The sequence below is a fragment of the Pseudomyrmex gracilis genome, unplaced genomic scaffold, assembly GCF_002006095.1.
Source record: "Pseudomyrmex gracilis isolate BER0280 unplaced genomic scaffold, ASM200609v1 scaffold_70, whole genome shotgun sequence".
NCBI classification, from domain to species: domain Eukaryota; kingdom Metazoa; phylum Arthropoda; class Insecta; order Hymenoptera; family Formicidae; genus Pseudomyrmex; species Pseudomyrmex gracilis.
This window is the reverse complement of record NW_018020654.1, coordinates 239744-252387: the sequence shown is the minus strand read 5'-3', so window position 1 is coordinate 252387 and position 12644 is coordinate 239744. Positions and strand designations below refer to the sequence as shown.

The 12644-nt window shown below is 41.9% G+C and overlaps 1 protein-coding gene across 1 annotated transcript in view; it reads left to right on the top strand.

Moving 5' to 3' along the window:
* The first annotated feature begins 10296 nt into the window (after nt 1-10296).
* LOC109854621 overlaps nt 10297-12644 on the top strand; it is a 22057-nt gene continuing 19709 nt past the window's right edge. Inside the window, exon 1 of the mRNA XM_020427895.1 lies at nt 10297-10581. The gene's annotated coding sequence lies outside the window, so the exon portion shown is untranslated. The remainder of the gene's footprint in view (nt 10582-12644) is intronic.

Here is a 12644-nt window from a genome sequence, read left to right as displayed (position 1 = left end):
AAAACCAAATGGGGGTAATGTTTAAACGTTATACCTTTTTCAAAGCGCAACTCTCATCGTGAGCGATGTAGCGACCGATAAAAGCCTCGCTTAACACCGGAACTAAACCAGACACGTCACAAAATGACGAATGTCCCATTTTTTATTTAAAGAAACATTCCGAATGTAGTTGTAAAGAAATTGAATCAAATGAAATATAAACAAATGGAATAAATTTTGCAAATTTACTCGTCTCGTCAAATTGACGCGAAACTACGTGGATTCAACTCCGCGGTTGTGTTCTCTGGCGTTAAATCGACGTACTATCCACGCTACGTTAGGTCTACGTATGATTTATCTCTTCGAACGTGTAAAAAGATTTATATTTGGAAGATACAATTATACGCGCGAGCGTATAACTCGCGTTAATGCGCGCGAAGGGAATTTGCAAGCGAGCGAGCGAGCGAGCGATTATGGCCCGTTCAAATTGATGGACATGCAGGGTAGAACAAATCTGACCGAGTCAGCCGGCGAATATTCTGTTTGCGAACGTGCGCCCCGCTCGATTCCGAATGCACTTCGCAAAAGCTGCGGGAGTGCCAGATGCGATTCTCTCTCTCTCTCTCTCTCTCTCTCTCTCTCTCTCTCTTTCTGCTACCGATATCGATGCGGCTCGAATTTCGCTGCGAGAAAAGCCAACTGCGATGCCCATTGTTGGCGAGTGTAGTGGGTTCGATCGCATTACGAAACTTACAAGCGAGAGGGAATGCAACAAACGCACAGGAGGTGTGCGGAGAGGAGGGGAAGGGGCATCTGCAACAATTGCAAAAGTTCAACCGCGAAAAATAAAAAACTCCGCGACTCTCCGCGTGCGCGGTAACCGTTGAGATTTTCCGATAGAATCGATCGCGCAACATCGTTTTTTTTCTTTTTTTTTTTTTACATTTTCCCTCGAGCTTATTATAATACGCGGCACGCGTAATCCACGATACTATTTCGTTTTATTGCGTTTTCATTTAAAAGCGAACGTTACATTGCGGGCGTGATAAAACGTGACTGTGATCGATCGTTCGCGATACGAATGACAAAATTGAGATTAATTAGTTTTCGTATGCGAACTCGCACGAACTGATTCACACGTGAAAACTTAATGACTACGTTATGCTAATATCATTCGGGAGAAATATATATTCTACATATACGATTGCGCCTGCTTCTCGCTCAATTCGGTCTCGAATTTGCAATTCGAGTTTGCAATTTATATGAGGTGAACTAATTTTTTTTCGCGTATTGTTATTAAACTAGTCTGTTCGCACACGTCGGCGCTCCCCATTCTAAATAAACCGAGACACAACAGCGCGACAAGATTCGCTATCTTCGTTATATCTCCACGTGTATTCCAAAGTGCGAAAAGTGTAACGATGAGACTTGCAAAAGATCAAGGTAAGAAGAATTTAATAATTCCGGCGCAATCTCATTCTCTTCTCTCGTGTACTCCGGCTGTTTCTTATGATCTCGCGTAAAGGAGCGAGCTTCACTTAATTTCTTGAATAAAAGGCGTGAAGGAGTAAGCGGGAAAGAAGAAGAGGCAGAGAGAGAGAGAAAGAGAGAAAGAGAGAGAGAGAAGATGAAAAAGCGCGCGCGTTCTCTCGCGCATCTCGCGCCTGTTATCCTATTTACTTGTAGAATCTTGATCATTCCGGATGCGCAGGACGCAGCCGGTGAAAGTGAGTCCAGGGACGTATTTCGAGCTACGTTGCCGGAGGGATCCAATCTGTTCGAGTTAAAAAAAAAAAAAAGAAAGAAGAAAAAAAAGCAACGCGACGCTTCACAATCCCTTTCGTCAGAGAAGAAGATTCTAATTATTTCTCCCCGTAAAGAGAAGTCTCTTCCCGAAGTTACTTCAAGAGAGCAAAATATATGCCGTCGGTGTGTGTGTGTGTGTGTGTGTGTGTGTGTGTAACTTCATCTGGAAAAAAATCTGACTTCGCAATAAAACATTATTAAATAAACAAACAGCAGTCTCTCGTTATTTTTCGTATTGCGTGGAACATTAAGTACGTTGTAAACAATTTTAAATTAAATTCTGGAGAAAAAAAAAATAAAAACACACACAAGCGCGCATTAAAACATGGGGAATTTTATACTCGCCGAGAGTCTGTGAGTCACGCGGAACGGCTTCGAGAAATCCATTTCACGCAACGTTCTTTGACGTCATCGACGTCATTCTATATCCGGATGTCCGGCCGCACGCGAGACGCGAAGCGATAAAAGTGAAAAGTGAAAGCGAGCAGTTGTTGTTCTGTGCGTATATAAAGTATTGTGATGCGAAAGGCGGTGTGTGTACACGCGCATATAAAAATGAAGCGATAAATTTGTCTTACCTTTCACTCGCGCTCATATATGACTCAGAACGAAAAGAAACATATATTGAAGGAGCAATATAGTTTGCACTTTTTTTTCATATATTATATGTATTGTTTATATTTATATTTTAAGTTTTTTATAAAACCGAGGGTGTTTTCTTTCCGCGATAATCGCATCTCTATGTTTTATAAATTACGAATAAGCGAAAGAAAACTATGTGGGGATTTCCGTCTCGGCTGTGTTGAAAGATTCGGTAAGAGGATTATAACTTCGCTCCGCGCGCGATGATCCTTAATAAAAACATCATAACCCTAAGTGTCAATCTTCTTTTTTTTTTGTTTTATTAGTTTCATCGGTCTTTGTTACACAAGTAAGCAACGTATGTTAAAGAAACACGAGAGAGAAAGAGAAAATTTTCATTGTGTCTGAGAGGACTTGTGGCGCGACGATGAATCGTTGTCACGCAAATGCGCGATGATAGATCGCCGCTATAGAAAATTGACGCGTGTGGGTGGTGAAAGTGAACGCGCCTACCGACTTTAACGCGAGTGATGTCACTCGCTCGCGCCGATATTAGAAAAGCGAAACGGATTTTTAATTACGTCAACGTAAACGTGCGCGGGGTTGATGCTTTTTTTTTTTTTTTATTATTATTTTTGTTTATCCACTTAACAGCGAACAATGCGCGGCGACTCCCGTACTTTCAAAATGAAAGCATACGTAAATCTCAGCACACCGAGTGTGTACGCGTTTCGACGATCCCGCGGTCCCGCTTTTTCAATTACGGTTCCTATACGCGTAATATAGCGACGAGATTAGAACGCAACTTAATTAACTGGTCTTCTCTCGATTCGATTCCCGCAGTCGCATTACCACGTGACTGCTGCGCGAAATGGCTCCCGTTCCACCAGAATGGCTAATGTTACAAATAAAAACGCGGTCCACCAAATTGAAACGCAAAAAGAACGATCGTTTCCCTCTGAAACTTTTCCTCGTTCTGCGAATGACGTCTCATTCTTTTGGATTCCGCAGACTGTGTTTCAGATTGTATATGTTTCCACGATTGCGAATGCTGTACGAATCACACGTCGAAGATTGATTTTGCGATCGGCCGAGAATATGTTTCGAAGTAAATTTGAAACAAAAAATGCGCGCGAGATCTCGATTCTTCTTTTTTTCTTCGCTAAAAAGAAAATAATCCACGCGCCGTCTGAAAATGTATTCACAATGATTAACATCGTTTCATTATTCATGAGTTACTTTCTGCGAATAATTGCCGTTGGGTGGCGATTAATTGCACGTAAATTTTTTTTTTTTTTTTATATATATACGCACGCGCGTTTGTTGCAATAAAATTGGCTCAACTGTGCTGTGTTATACTTTCGCGATCGTTTAGCGCGAAACTCGCGTTTTGTTTTTTGCGCGCGTCGAACGGCCCACGCACATCCGGCGTTCTCCGGGTGGTCGGAATCTACTTTCTATCATTTTCGCATCGCGAACGAAGAAGAGATTAAGCGCGAGGAAAGATGACGTTACGCGTACACTTTGCGTTTGAGCGCGAGCACACATACACGCGCGCGCGCGCGAAGAATGTACGTGTGAAAATGCCGCAACAGGCTGTATCATACGTTAAACTTCTCATCGCCGAGCGATTAGCATATAGGCACACTGACACACTAAGATCTCTCGAATCTTGTCCGTATTGTCCCAGAAATTGCAGCCTCCCTCGAGCTACGGATGTTAGAAACTGTAAAAGTAAATAAACGGTTGGAAAGCGCAAGTCTCGTTCGTATTTCCCCGCGATTTTTGTCGCGAAAAGAACGCGCCGAAGGAAGACTTTTTTTTTTTTTTGAAAGAGAGTACACGCGTGTCGTAAGAATAAATTCGTAAATTTATTCACAACGTTCAATTGGTGCTCGTTTATTTTCGGCCTCTTTTAATTGTCTACTTTCCTATCGCAAAGTTTCTCCGATTTTTACTACTCAACCAACATTTCATTTTTTTACTTCAACCGAATTCCGGATTTTTGCTCCAATCGAGAACTCGGTAGAAATATTCCACTTAATCAGTTGCCTGTGACAAGCGTTCGAATCGTTTTTATTCTCTGAGATGAAGTGCGTCGAGGAGTGCGTATATATCTTTGGCAATCGCACGCGGTTGCTGCAATTCGTCTCGCGAGCGAGAATTCGCGAACGTGGTGTCACCTCCGTCGAAGAGGGTGGCGAAATCACATGCGCGACGGAGATTTATCCCGCACTTACCGTAATTACCGGCCGTTTTTTTCCGCTATTTGTCAAGGTCTGGCGAACAGCAGTCGCGCGTTCTATGCGCCTTCGCGCGCGCGCGCCTATGTACAGTCGCCGCGTTGTTGTTCTCGTCGAGCGACGAGAGGATGAAAGAAAGTCGATTCAGTGACCCAAAATTAAACGAACGCGTATATACGGCCGCATCGCGGCGGCACGCTCGGTGCCTCTAATAAACGCCCACATAAAGCGATTGTCTTCGGGAAATCGCTTCGCGAGATCTCGTCCCTCGCGCGAAACAACGACGGATAATCGAACGGGCTACTCGATATATACGTCGTACATTTTGTCGAACGATCTCTCCGTAACACAGATAGAAACGGACGAGTTTATTTTGTGCGCGAGATAAAAATTGATTTTATTACGTGCTCGCGCGCGCGCGCGCAAGTGTCTCACATTACTGTCGCGCGCAATAGTTTTTGCAATATTTTCCAAAATACATGTTCTACATTTGTGTCGTTTTTTTACACACAATAAAATAACACGTAATGAAATTTCTTTTATCTTACGGTAATAACGAAAAACAGATATAATTTCGAAATTGACTTTTGAGCGAATATTTTGATACGTACCACTTTTTACAGTTAAAAGATTTCTAAAAAAAAAAAAAAAACGTTTTCATATCGCATCTATACATGTAGGTTAATCCGATTTTGCATAATATCGAATAACGCGCGACATTTGATCGAGATAAAAAAAAATAAATAAATAAATAAATCTTTTGCTCCAATATCTTTCGCGTATTGGCGACAATTGACGTGTCGCAATGATGCATTCGCGATTTGCGACGTCGATGCCTCGAGGGTGTGCGAAACGGCGTCGCCTTCTTCCTCCCGGAGGCTTTGTGTGATCCGAAAGTATGTCAGAACTAAATCTTCCGTTCGACTTAGTCCGACGAAGCGATCGTAAATCCGCATCGCGATCGAAATCGGCGTGGTCTTGCCCCGCGTTTCGATACTCGAAATTCCTATATACGATTCGGTGCTCATCGCGCGAGAAATCGGTCAGCCTCACCGGCTGCATACCTCCGCGTATATCTACCGTGGCGCCTCGAAAAATGTCAATCAACTCACGCGTTCATTATACAAATTCGATGCCGACGCGCAGGAGGACTTGGCAAATTCGCGTATTTGCGTACGAGGTGCCCATGCGAAACACCATTTGGGCTACTCCCAAACGAAATTTTTTTTATCGCACATATGATTATATTATTCCTTTAACAAAAATTAACGTTATATTGTTATTATTTTTATTAAAAAAATGCAAATTTTATTTATGACAACGGGGGGTTTAATCGCGCTGAAAAAAAAAAAAAAACAGAGAATGGCAAAATACGTAAAATTAAAATCGCGCTTCACTCGCTGTGGTTCGCACGGAAAGGAATTTTCTCGCTCGCTCGCACTTTATGGTAATCGAGCGCTTCGATACCGTATACAAATGTAATCCTCGAATATGCATCGCGTGACGGAAAGATTTTGCAGGGTGCAACGTGCGTTGAGAGCTACGTGCGCGCGAGAGAAGAAGAATCTTCGTGTATTACGCGCGCGGCATCTACGCGCGCGGCTATACATTTCCGTTGTAATCCGAAGACGAGTTTCAGCCGCGCGAAATCCGAGAGATTAGAGCTTAATCGTGAGAGTCTAATTGCTCTCCCGAGGCTACGGTAACTGTTCCAGACTGGTACGTTGTGCGCCAAGAATACCGGATCTTCATACATACGTACAGGCGTGGCGAAGCACTCGAGGGGGAAGAGCTCGGAGAAAGTTCTATCCCGAACGCGTGTGCGATACATCCACGCGTTACCGTTTCGTAAAAAGTGTTTTCCAACTTGTGTCGTACGTGCGTCGTCGTTTCCAACGCGCGGTCACCATACGCATGTCAACCGAAGAGTAATGATATTTTTGCGCGCGGAGGAGGAGAAAAATAAAGATGGCAGAAATTGTACATCCGTATTGCGATCGATGATGAAAATTATGTTTCACGCGAGAACAAACTGCGACTATTATTAATCGACGTGTTTCTTCGTGCGTTAACGCGTGTTCGACTTTCTATTAAATGCTTTTCTTTTTCAACAGCGGACGGATCGATTTTAAAAAGATCCGTTTTCAACAGCCCGCAATTTTGTCGCGCTGACAAAAATGCGTGCGCTGTCTCGTTTCGATACAAGTTCGAATATCATTGGAAAAATTATGTAAATTATTATAAAATTATTATTACAAGGTGTTCTAGAAAATTTACGAAGTTTGTCACCGAAGGATAGATTTGTTTCCTTCAACTTTTTGATGAATTATATTTGTGACAATTCGATGAAAAGTTTGTTGATTTTGTATGACTTTGAGATTTCAAATTGATTTTTAATGTATCTTTTACATTGACGTCTAAAACGTTGAAGCAATTATTGTTTTCTCTAGTATCTTTTGTAAACGAGAAAACGTTTGAGACACCCGGTGTAATCGTCCACGGGACGAAATATATTCGTTGCAGCGGTCTTTCCTTTCTTTGGTCAAGCTCTCGCAATGAGTCTACTTATGTAGGTATCTAGACAACAAAGCAAGATCCGTGTGAAAGCGGCGCTCTCCTGAATGGTTGCTGACGTCAGAGCGCGAGGAAAAATTGCGCAATTTCACCATTCGAGCCGGAATTTGTTCGCGCAGCTTTCTTTCGGAATTGAATCTGCCCGGGGAGGAAGTGGCGGAGAAACGGGGATGGGGAATCGCGATGATTCGCTTCGTGAAACACGCGGCGCATTGTCCGGCTTGTGTGGCGCGACGTGTACAAAGTTTTTAATTAACGTTATTTTGGCCCGTTGTTCTTTCGATCGACGAAAGACAAGTGTTGAATGTATGTGTGCAAAATATATTTTTAAACGTGTTAAATTAATAACAATTACGCGTATTAATTTACACGTTTAAAAACATTGGTTTCACTTATCAGTCAAACGCCATAGTGAATCTCTTATATAAAATATGTGGTAACAAAAAAAAACAGAATAAAATTCCGACACGTGCAATTAATGTAGTGTGTAAGTGTAGATCAATGATAAAACTTTTTCTTGTATTGATAAAAAATATTACAAATTTTTTTTCAATTATATGTTGGTCTTCTCTAGTTATTACAAAAAGAAGAAAAAAGTCCTAACAACTATTCCTCCTATAAAAAAAAATCTATTTGGACCGCGAAGTGCGCATTTTGATGTCGAATGTATCGCATCTATTGTTGCTTCTTTTCCACGTTGCCGATTGATTGGTTTAAATGTGTACATTATACATATAATTTATTATATATTTATAATATTATATTTTATATCGTATATTATATGTATTACATACATACTACAGTAAGATCACTGACCCGGTCGCGTGACCGCGACGGGGTCATTGACCTCGGCCGCGCGGCCTTGGGGGGGTCACTGACCTCGGCCGCGCGGCCTTGGGGGGTTCACTGACCTCGGCCGCGCGGCCTTGGTGGGGGGAGGTCACTGACCGCGGGCGCGCGGCCTTGGTGGGGGGAGGAGGTCACTGACCGCGGCGGGGTTACTGACTTCGGTCACGTGATTACGGTATATATATATACATATATGCGTATGCGTGTGTATTATATATAGTTATAGAATATTACATATAATATATATAATATTCTCTCTTTTACCCTCTTCCCTGTCACGTGTTGTTTTTCCACTTCTCTCTCTCACTATTTTTTGAGTTTGATTTTCATGCGTTACTTCTGAGATTTCTCATATGTGTATTATATGGTTTATAAGACATATATACTATCTATCATTGCGATGACAGGTTGTGTTCACTGACAACACGTTAAATAAAAATAACAATAGCGTGCGCGTAGCGCGCGCCTGTGTTGCGCTAGTATTATTAAAAAAAGGATGTGCTCTAATTGAGTAACACACGATAAATTGACAACAATAAATTCTCCTTCAAACTCGATAACGAACTTTCACATCGCACTTGTTTCTTTGATGAAATACGAAACTCAAATGTGGATCGAACCTTTTAAAGACCCAAAAAATGTTTCTAACCATTTCGGAGAGAGATATTTCTGAGATCTATAGAATGGTTAAAGATATAATTAGATCCTCTCAGATAGCTTTCCGTGCGAGACACGAACGTCCTCTTGATGTGTGCTTGTTGTATATGCCACTAAGTGATACTTCTCCGTTTGCAGTGACGAGCAAATTGGAGAGTTTCCTTGACCCGAATAAAACATCAGGATTCGCGCAAAGCTGCTTCACCTACTGCTATATAATCGCCTGTTACACGTAACCATTTCTTCCTCGCGCACGCATGAACGCGTAAGCGAGTTGCGTGCGCGCGCGCGCGCGCGGTGATCGCGAAGAAACTAGACGCTAAATAATACTCGTGCGCGCCGTAATACGCGTTGACCTTCACCCACAGATGCCTTCGACGATCATTGCCGCGCGGCGAGTGTTACTTTCCTTCCGGTATCTATCTCTCGGAAATGTTTTCTCGTCCTGGTTCGATGTCCCCGAAAGTCATTAAAAAAAAAATAAAGATCAAAGACAAACTTGTAACTTTAATTTCGCTTCCTTTTTCCTTATGTAAAAAAAAACAAAAAAAACAAAGGATTACTTTGAAAGTGCACAGCGAGGCTAACTCTCGCTCTAAATTTCGTTCGAAGCGAGACGGGGAAACGAAAACTTCTCTTTGAACTTCTTCGATTCTAATTCTGTTTTCTCAGCAGTCGAAAAATAAATAGAGCAAGAATTGTGTCGGAGAATACGGAAAGGTGAAAGAATAGTGGGATCGCAGATCTAAATTTCCGCACAAAAATATATTTCTAAATGTCAATTTCAACTTTTTTTAAAGATAGAGAGAAAGAGATACGATTATGTTGGATATTAATATACAATTTCTATTTAGTATTTTCTATTGACAATTTCTTCACGCTAATGTCTTACTCGACTTTCTCATTACGTTAGAGCACAAGAAAAAAAAACGTATTCATTAACGTGAAGAAAACACAATTTTTTTAACTTTTTGTTAGTTTTGAAAGTTTAATCTCGTTTTAATTAACAATCGCAACGATCATAGACGAATTTGTCGCAATATTTTATTTCACAATGTGATTGACAAAACAACATGTACATAGCGTTGTTATAATTATCAAACAAAACTGAAACTATACAATAAGAACACGTTTTCAAAGTCGTCGACGTGACCCTAAACGTGGGCGCGGTCGAGGACTTTCGCTGGAAAGTCTCATTCTCGACTTCCGACGCTGCGCCCGAGACGGAATGGACCCTAACCGACTCGAGGTTGGTGCGATACAATCTCGGGGCCGCCGTCCACAATGATAATGATGATGATGACTAATAAAAAAGAAAGTCGCGCCAGTGACGTACGTTGCGGTCCGGGAAAGCTTTTTCTGTTGCGTTCGACAATCGCAATTCGACGGGGCGGGATTGGAGAGTGATGTCTTTTTTTTTTCTCTTTCTACTCGTATCGGCGGGGAGAGGAGATACAACGCATACGTCAAGAATGTCAATTTTCTCGCCGGGTAATGAGCGGCATCGAAGTGGCCGAGGTAGTTTTTGGTGAAAGCCAAACGACATCGAGAGGGGAGAGTATATAGGACGCTTGTCGTTTCAGGCGTGCTCACAACTAACGCATCGCCCAAGTAGCCGGCGTCTTGTACGATTCGAAATACCTGAGATATCGAGCTATATCCGTCGATACATATCCGTTTCTCTCAGGCGCCGATCGCGGAAATAAGAAAAGAAAAAGAACTCTCTTTCTCTGTCGAGCATTTTTTTGACCGGTGGCCCCCGGAGGTGGGAGAAACGCGCTCTGTAGGACGGAGCGCACCGGACAAGAAAGAAGTCACAAGTGCCAAGTGTGTGTGCCAATAGGATTATATCCCGACCTATACTTCCGCTGCGTCACGAGGAGGAAAAGAGGTTTGTGTTGTTACATACGTGATCTAATCATCAGATATCAGTGATATCAGTGATATAAGCGATTCTCTTTATCGGTGGTGCAATTTGTTGTATGTATATATGTTCACGACTGTTTGCGTCCTTGTTGACAGTGAGAGTAAGTCAAGTACACATGATTGTGTATCAGACGCCAGTGCTCATCGAATATAATTGTCCGATGCTTCTCAAAGACAATAGCCCTAGTCGCCAGAAATTATTTTATGACAAAAGAAAACAATTTCTCTAATCCCGGACGTATGATCTATTCCATGTTAAGGTCCCAATGATCAGACAGACACTAGTGGACGAATTTGTTAAAGAAATAATTGCAACAAAGTATTTATACGTGAAGAGTTGGGATAATAATAATTTAAAAATATATTTTTAAAAATTATCTTAAAAAGTTTAAAACATTAAAAATTGTTTTGATTAATATTTACGTATCTAATAATTATTTCTTTAATAAATATTCGTCTGTTGGCGCACATCCGGGGTCAATGATGGGATATTTGTTTTATCTCTTTCGATCACAACAAATGGTAGAGTAAACAAGATTACGTTAAAAGATTACGTTAGACTTGTGTTATCACGGAGAAATTTTTTTCTATCAATATATTCAAATAACTTCTTGCATATTTATCGCTGAGAGTGCGCGCGTCTTCTCGGCGCGCTTCGACGTGATAAAAACGATCGTCGACGATAGAAGTTTTCGCACTTTATCAAATGTCGCAACTTCTCTTGTTTCATTGACGGAGAAGAACAACCGGGGAATCTTTCCTCGCGCCGTTTGTTTCCCTCTTCTTCGTTTCCCCACTCGCGTGGTCCCGCGCGGGCACACTTTGAAAAGGCAAAAGGATATGTGGGGTAGCGAGTCAGTGTGTCAGGCGTTCTGGCGTCTCTCCTCGCGCTGAGAGGCGCGTCGTCCTTCCTCTTCTCCGGCTCTATGTCAAGAATAAGGCCGTGCGTAGGTAGGGAGAACATCTGTTATGCGAGTCGGTGATTCTCCGGAACGAGGAGAGAAAGAGAAAAGACGAAACTTGTACACATCCTAAATCTTTTCGACGCGGATAAAACGCGATTTTCTTAATGAAATCGACAAATGTAATAAATTAGAGAGATAATAAATCTTAGAGAATTACTTGTTCAATTAGAGAAATCGGAAAAGGTCACTGTTTGGAAGAACCGAATTCTCTCAATTAATTGCTTGAATCGCGAAGATGATTAACGGGCGAGTGACACACAGTAGGTGTTTTCGACAGAGAGATAAGACGATTGAATTTTATTCTCTGATCTCTTTCAGGCGCCGCGCACAGTATAGTCCCCCCCGTTATGCTTTCTACCAAGCTCATAAAGTTTCCACAAAGTTCCTTTTGTCGCAAACCGTGATTTTCCGCTTTTCTGGGCGCGATTACGCGCAATCGCTCGGCGGCCGCTCGTTAGCCGCGTTGAAATTCAACCGCCGCGCGCGGTGTACCTACCCCTGCGCTGTTGTAACAGAAGAAGATCGTTCGAGTACAATTTCACGCGCTCAGCAGAACGGATCTTAGAAATCGACTCGTCAACGAATTCAGTTGCGCAGTTCCCGAACGATGCGATTCGGCAAATTTTTCAGAGGAAACTCTCTTGAAATCCGCGCGCGATGTTTGACTCTCTCTCTCTCTCTCTCTCTAGCGTAACTCTGCAATTGTTCGACGCAAAGATTTTTAATTACGCTGAAATTTCTACGAGTCGACATTGTCGTTTGATTATTCTCTCGAACGCGTAATTACATTATCATTTGCTCAGCTGAAAAAAGTAACAACAATTTTTTTTTTTCAAATTTCACACTAATTACTTCGAAAGCAAGCTAATGAAAAATATAATTACAACGCGGAACGCGAGACGAAAGAGACGACGTGAACGCGCATACACGTTCGCGATATACACACATCGCTGTTCTATTTCCTTTGGAAAAAAAAAAAAAAAAAAAACAATTGGAGAGATAATTTGTAAATTACAACGTGCGCTCGCGCGCGCAAAAATCTAGTACCGCTATAAATATCTCG